The sequence below is a fragment of the Amphimedon queenslandica genome, unplaced genomic scaffold, assembly GCF_000090795.2.
Source record: "Amphimedon queenslandica unplaced genomic scaffold, v1.1 AMPQUscaffold_13464, whole genome shotgun sequence".
Taxonomy (NCBI): domain Eukaryota; kingdom Metazoa; phylum Porifera; class Demospongiae; order Haplosclerida; family Niphatidae; genus Amphimedon; species Amphimedon queenslandica.
Window position 1 is genome coordinate 279,786 of NW_003546300.1, and position 8,420 is coordinate 288,205.

General features: G+C 34.4%; 1 long non-coding RNA gene across 1 annotated transcript; it reads left to right on the forward strand.

Moving 5' to 3' along the window:
* Positions 1 to 3,218: 3,218 nt before the first annotated feature.
* LOC109581078 (uncharacterized) lies at positions 3,219 to 3,511 on the forward strand. Its single transcript, XR_002184495.1, has 3 exons — positions 3,219 to 3,309; positions 3,357 to 3,434; positions 3,492 to 3,511. It is a non-coding gene; the product is annotated as an uncharacterized LOC109581078 (long non-coding RNA).
* The last annotated feature ends 4,909 nt before the right edge of the window (positions 3,512 to 8,420 follow it).

Sequence of the window (8,420 nt, forward strand, 5' to 3'; positions counted from 1 at the left end):
ATATTTTCATCTAAAATGTTTAAAAGCAATTTTAAATCTTTGGCTCACCTTTCCAATATTTTTATGCATCTTAAAAGACAGGAACAGTACTAATAAAGCAGCAAAAGCAGAGTCAAAAATGGTGGGCAAATGACAAAGAAGACTGCAGCTGCAACTGCCCACTGTACCCAGGCACTGCTGTTCTGCGCATGCTCAGTGTGCGTAACCATTCACTACACGGTTAGTAAATTTACCGCCGAGGTTAACTTAATCTTAATGGTGTGGTTATTTTTTCCAACTCACATTAGTTAATACAACTTTACATGATGTGAAAATAACTCCTGAGATGAAAATTAACCTGACAGTTTTTAAAATAATAAAATTGTTGATACAATGACTATCAGTAAAATTTAGCTGAAAGAGTAACAGCCAACTGGGGATTAATTCAGTCAAAATTTTGTTATTACAGCGTATCACTTTCAAACAAGTTCATTGCTTGACATGAAATTATAAGAGGCCGAACTTTTTGATGCAATAAGCCATGTGAAGAAGAAGAGAAACTCTAAGTTTAGTATAACTTGAAATCACTTAACCAGCTGCCACATCAGTCATCAATCTCTTATTACTAAGCTGAATAGGAATGATTAAAGTGAATAGGTTAAAATATTTGTTAAGCAATGTGTACCTTATAGCAGCTGTTGAAGATGAGCTCACATTTAGCAAATTCACGGATATCATTTTAGTTGACTCATGAATAAATTTACTGTATACAAAAACTGTAATATAACATATTAAATTACTCAGAACACACATTATCATACAGTAACAGTCCTGGTCAAACATAAGAGATTATTGATCTTTTTAAACTTCGGTTCTTCACTTTGTAAAATACTTGTTGATCACATTAATCTTCCCCTCTATGTATGTTAACTTTAAAAAGATTTTATTTCAAGATAAGTTAATTTCACTTACCTTGGAGGGAATATTTCACAATTCAAATGTTTGTTTTAACCTATAAATAGTTATTTTAACTACTAGGGTATATGTGACCCAATATGAGAAAACCAGGCTATATGCTCCCAAATTGAAAATTGAGATTTATGATTTTCTTAATTAAGCAAAGATTTTCCTATCTTTTGGTCCTTCTTCCATGTCATTTGACACATCTAGTGCTGAGTTATGCTTATTTATGCAACAAGAAGTCTAAACGAATGAAATTGAGTTGCAGCCATTTTTATCATTATATCTTGCATTATTTACATGGTACACAACAAAAAGAAAGGTCTGTAAATGACCTCTTTCAAGTTATTTTAGGCCTAACTTGGTATCAAATGAAAGGAAATTCTTTATACAATATATTTTTGGTATAATCTCAGTTTTGATAAGGTACTGCTGTCACAACTTTAAGAAGCCATATCTCCAATTGATAATTCCCGCACATAGCCTGGTTTTCTCATATTGGGTCACATATTGTAAACTACACTTAATGTTAATTCACTATATTTATGATGGTTAAGTAACTTCATTGCGGTTAGTTTTACACTTATTAGTTATTGTAACCACCTATGGTAAAAATTAACTTCATGTCAGGTAAAATAACTACACTTGAAGTTGGTTATTTAACTCCAATATGGTTAAATTTACATCTCATTTTTTACAGGGCAGGGAGTGTTACAAATGAAAGCTGTGTTAGATCACGTTTGTAATCACAGGCGGTGCTTCTGATACACTGACTCACTATTATACATCTAGTTACTGTGGATGGCTTATACATGCTTGTCCCAAATTTTCATATAACTTCATAAATGTATATGCAATTGTAAGTGTCTTTCACTATGTACACTTGCACTGCCATATTGCATTTACATTAGGCCGCTCCAATTATATTATTAATTTCCACTTTCAAACTATGAATAATATTATTTCTGTAAGCGGGTTAAGTTATGATGTTATTATTATATTATTATCATTAATTTTAATTTTATTTTTCACAGGAACGAATTGTGACATTGCTTGAAGGACTGCAATGTCCAAATCAATATGAAGGCTAAAAAGAGCAGAAATAATAACAAAAAACCTAAAAAGAGAACTTAACTTTGAATAGTACATCAGTACACACTAAAGCTTAGTACACAATATGTTGCAATGCGTTGAAACGTGATGCAGCAGCATCGTTGTGGTTTATGTAGCGATGCGTTGTTGCATTCACAAATATGATGTAATCTAGCTCTACTATACATGGTTAATAACAGGAAATAAATGACCTCACCTACCTTTGGAAAATGGCGGAGCATAGCTCATCTTCTGATGAAGACATGACCCTACTTCTATCAGCAATTTTGAGAAGAAGGAAAAGGAGGAAGAGGAGACAATTATAGGTAAAGCCAATCTTCCAAAGAAGAAAGGAACAGGGAGACTATTACAAATTACTGCATGAGATGAGATTAAGTGATCCTGAGTCACATTTTAGGTATCTGAGGATGACTAAAGAGTCATTTGACTTTATATTGTCAAAAGGTAATGATTTTATGAGTGTTTTTCTATTTATTTAGCTATTGTCATGTTAGATTAGCCCATTATTGAGCCATTGATCATACAATAGCCCTTTAAGAAGTAGTGTGTCAGCTGCTGAAAGGTTAGTAGTAACTCTTCAGTATCAAGCGACTTGAGATACATAGGCTAGTAATGCTTATATTTTTATTGTAATGGTGCACTTGTTGTAGGTTTCTCTATCATTTACTTTTCGTTTAGGACGTTCATCAGTGTCAAATATTATTAAGGAAACTTGTGAGGCTATATGGTTGACATTAGGAAGTGAGTATGTCAGAGCTCCTTCATCTAAAAAAGATTGGTTGGAGATAAGCAATGAATTTGAGATGAGATGGAACTTTCCTAACTGTATTGGTACGTACATTGTATAATTTACTTATGAAAAACAAATTTTTAGGTGCCATCGATGGCAAGCACATAATAATTGAATCTCCTGATAACAGTGGCTCACTTTACTACAATTATGAAGGAACTTTTTCTGTAGTCCTTCTTGCCATTTGTGATGCTCATTACAGGTATGTACAAATTTTTGTTAAAAGTCATCATTATTGCTGTTATAGATTTACTCTTGTTGTTATTGGTCAAGCTGGTAGATTTAGTGATGGAGGAGTTTTTTCAAACTTCCAATTTGGTGATGCTTTAGAATACAATGAATTAAATACACCAGATTCACGATGTCTTCCAGGATCTACGAAGAAGTTTCCCTATGTGCTTGTAGGTGACGAAGCATTTCCACTCAAAACGTATTTTTCAGACCATTTCCAGAGCAAAATCTACCAGGTATTAAATAGCAAAGCAATATATTGTATATAAAAATTTATTTTTAGTAAACCAAGCAATCTTTAACTATCGTTTGAGTAGAGCCAGAAGAATAATTGAAAATTCATTTGGTATTTTAGCAGCAAGTAAATTATTACACTGCATACTGTTGTATAATATTGTTTTATTCAATACCATTATAGATGGAGGCTATTTAGAAAACCAATTAGATCAAAAACTGAAAAAGTTATACCCTATGTTCAAGCAACAATCTCTCTACATAATTATTTGCGAACAAAGGAGACCTCAATGTATGCACCTCCAGGATTTGATGACACTGAAGATGATATGGGAAATCAGTACCTAGGTTCATAGAGGCAGGGTAGCTCAAACACTCGATTGCAAGATGTAGCTTAAGACACTCCATTTCTGCTGGGACTGTACGTGATATTTATATGGAATATTTTACAAGTGATGAGGGTGCTGTCGCTTGGCAAAATACATATGTTAACAACACAAGCTATTAATATATGTACTTTCAACAATGTTGATAACATTATACATGAGAATAATGAGCATTATTAATTATTAAACTTTTAATGTTGAAGATAACCATGTGCATTATTGAAAAAAGTTTGTTGTGATGGTCCTGGTCCTGCATACTCAAATTGTGTCACAAGCCTCAAAATCTCTATTTTTGCCAGAGCACAATCTTTATCTTGTATATTATCAAGGCGTTGAGCGATCTCCATACAAAAATGCTTATTTTTACTGCAGTTACTTTCTTTGCCCAACCGTCTTCTTTTGTTGCTTTTAAACAATCAATGAGAGCCTCATCAACTGGATCAACTTTTCTTTTCTTGCTTTGTTGTGGAAATGGGGAATGTGATCGTGATGATGTAGAAGGGGTATCACTCAGATCACCTGACATTGAAGTATATATGTGATAGGATAATATATAATAGTAATAATATTTTATCTACCTTGGTCAAACAACTACTTCATTCTCTGTATAATTCTCTGCCTCTTCAATATTGACACTCTGACTCTCCTCTAGTCATATGGTTTCTGTTGCCATGGTATTAAAATGGGATACTGTCCTAGTGAAAATATGATTATGCATTAACTACTATAATTAACTTACTCCCTGTGATGCACAGTGTCTGTCAAAAAACTTAGAATTTCATAATACTTCCATTTAGAAACATATGGAGGCCCAGACTCTCCTGTTTTTCTTTACTTTTTTAAGCTCCCTAACAAAGTGATCTCTTAAGTTCTTCCATTTTCTTTGGCATTCCTCTCTCTCTATTCCTTCCTACAAATATTAAAAGGCTACCAGTCAATCAGTTAAACTTGTGAATAAAACTAAATTTAGTAGCTATTACTTTTTGCACTACTTCCATCCAAGCATTTTCTCTTGCTCTCTGATCTTTATAAACCTTACTAGATACATCCCAAATGCACTGCAATGCCCTAACACTGTCTATAAGGTTCTCTTCAGTCACTTGTGTCCACGACTCCATTTCATAACACACGCCTCTGACACACCCAATTTTGACGCGTAAACCACAAAATAAACGCAAGAGTTGAACTCTAGCCTATTCAAGCGGCATAGCCCATCAGCGACAAAGATGCACCTTTTTTCTTGTTCACAAATTGCACATATCGCGCGTATCTGATCCACCCTGTCTTGCATTGCATATTGTGTACCAGCGTTAATAGTGTAGAGAGACAGGGAAAATCACACAAGAAAGTAACCAAGAAACAAATTAAGAGCATAATGGTATAAAAGAAAGAAATACATACTTCTTGAAGACTTCTTATTCATAAGAGGACGATTTATGTTAAAAAAGTTTTGACACTGAGATCCTTATCAGGCACAACAGCAGCACAGTATATACAAATAGGTGAATATTTAGCTGAGTAATATAAGCATTCCACAAAATCATTACATTTTATATTCGTAGCATAGACAAATGGGAAGCCACTGTGAAGCTCCTAATTGGATAAATCTGATGATCCTTTCCAAGAATTAGAAGTGGAAGGTGTTGAATTGTCACTAAGACATCCATTGGAATGAAGAGCAATATTTGCATTGAGAGCTGCCAGACTTTAGTATCTCAAATGGATAATGTGACTGTGAACAGCAGTGTCGTAGAAGTTACACAAGTTATAGTCGCCTGCATTCATTTTAATAACTTTATCTTCTAACTTCAAAGTAGCTTTCAATTTAAAATAGAATTCTAAAATTACTCTATTTCAGCAACAGTAGCTGATGAATAATTCCAAAAAGAGTATCTTTCAGCATTAATTGAGTCATTACACCATTGTTATGTTATCACTAATGATGAACTTTCTTGACTTTTGCTACAATAGTGGTATTCCTTTCAGATAACTTCCTTTCTTGTGACATTGAATTACATTTCTTCAGCTCTTCTTCAGTATTGACTTCCACTGCATCTCTCACTATACTGACTGATTGCAGTACTAAATCCATCACAAACAATTTTTTCGACATGATACTTCCAGGACTGTCTAGCTGCACACAATAATCAATGTCTAACTTTTAAACAAGACAAATGAGAGAAATCTGGACTGATACGTATGTTAATCAGTGGTCAGGCCCACCATCAGTATAGACAAATGGTATTAGTGAAGGGGATGTTGCAGTACCAGCAAGTACTGAGTAGACCTCAGCAGCGTGTCTAATGGGACTAGATGGTTGAAAATTAGCATCTTTGAATCCAATGTATACTTGCCCATTTTACCAACTGTCACTGATGTCTTCTGGAATCTTCAAGTGAAAAATGACAGAAGAAATTCTACTAAACTTCATAAAATCATGATCAGTAGCGACAACCATTCTCTCGTGATGTGAGACTAAGACTTGTCTTCCTCGCTCCACTAATGCTACAGGAACACCAGGTTCACCTAATTTCATACGGTGTTTGTCATCAAGACAAAATAAAAGAAGTCATGCAGCATAGTCTCAGTCGACATGGGAATGACCCAGTTGTCGCTGTTGGACTATATACTTCACTCAAAACCTACCAGTATTCTGCAATGATTTATGTGACTTACCCTGGGGCCAGAACAGTAATCTGATCCACTCCAGTGATGGAACAGAAGTATTTGAAGGCAATACTTGAGTAAGTTGGCTTTGAAGATCTGTAAGAGATATGGCACAAGCCATATGTGTTATGACATCATAACACCTTTCATCTACTGCAGTTTCTTCATTTAAAAATGCATCACAGCCATTGCAAAACAACTCATACTTAGTTGTGGCACACGAGTTATTTCAGTGACATAAATCAGGAAAAACATCAGGGTCTTGCATATCAATTAAAATATGCATCCTTTTACCTACCTCAGCCTCGGTAAGATTAGATGCAGCATATTTTTCTCTAAAACGGAACAATTTATTTAATATAAAATTTAATTCAATTTTTTAAATTAATTAATTTTTAGTTCAATCCCAAAAGGTTGTTAAAAGTGTGACACACAGGTAACTACTGTCAAATTGATGCTACTACAAGCATGCATGCTTACTTATTAAGAACACAGAATCTTATACATAATTTAAAATTGCAATGTAATACTAGCCTTACACAGAGCTATAATAGTTACCCACTCATGATCATATTATATAATAGGTAATGATGAAACTCATATAAAAAGACAATTTCTAATGTAGGGTGCACGAAATTGCATAATCCTTGCTTCAGTTGCTTTATTTTAAGTGGGTCACTTATTATGGAGGATAACAACTAAGTAGCTATTATTCCCTCATAAGGAAGGCAAGAAAGGTTACCAATTTACTCTTTTGCAATTTCCTGTACCTAATAGCAATAATTTACAAACCTTGTCTTACATGTACAGTACACCACTTAAGTTTTTTGTGAGTAAACTTTGAAGCATTACAATAAATGAGCACTTTGGGAACATTATGCTATAGTAAAATGTAATAGATATGCTTTGGCCTAGTCTGTTAGCTCCTAGCAAAGTAATAAACAGCATGCAAAAGTAAAAGCACAGTGTAGCAATTATTATCAATAACATATTGACACAATTACTATTCTAGACTTCTGTATAATTGTATTCAATTTCATATCCACTCTCATCTTCACTACCTTCTCTTGCTATTATGGTTGATGTGTATGTGCATCACATGATTACATCTATTTTAAAGACCTTCAAAACACATCACTTTATTCTGTTTGATTCTCTCTTTTTCTCAATTTACTGTATTATATTCAAGTAGTTAATAGTTAAACTACAAGTGTCCAGTTGCAATTGAAACTAAAGTATCTCTTCAACAGAAGTAGAATTTGGGGGTAGAATCGCACTTACCAGTAAGGTCATAATACAAAAATTAGAGTTCAGCTGGTTACATTGTTGGGCATAGTCTGCCACATTTTTTGAAGAAATTGTTCGTCGTAGCTGTCGTATGATTAGGTAACTCTTTCACCTTTTCATAAACTTGTTGGCTTCTTGTAAGGAAGTCATCATCAGATACTATCCTCCATAGGTGATATCAAGAATACATAATAGGGAGGGAGAGTGTCTAACTGCACTGTAGTGCTAGTGATATGTCCGCGTAGAACTTCTTCACACTTCAATTAGCGCTTCCTTTGCATCATTAGAAATGATGGAAAGTCGGGTATGGGAATGAGTCAAGTCTAGTCTGGGGTGATTAAAGGGTGTGTTATTAATAATGTTCCACGCCCATTCCCCGCCTCATGCAAAGGAAAATCACATGGATCAGTCATGTTCGAAGAGCTAGTTACTGAAAACCCCGATGATAGCAGTTTTGCTTCTGTTTCAGAGACACCCAAGCGCCCTAAAAGGCCTAGAAAAAGAACAAAAAGTGGTCAGTCAACAAATAGTGCACTTAAGAGCAGATCTAATGATGGTAATGAGCCGCATGCTACTGGCGTGCAGCCTGCCAGCTGCAAAGCGAAGATGCTCAATAAGAAGGATAGGTCAAAAATGGTTACCTATATCAAGAAATGCCCTATTTTGGAAGAAGTGACTAAGATCTTTCTAAAGAGTGAATCTCCTATTTTTAAGGAATTGGAAACTCGAAAGGAACTATTGACATCATTGATAGAGTTTCATCATCAAACATT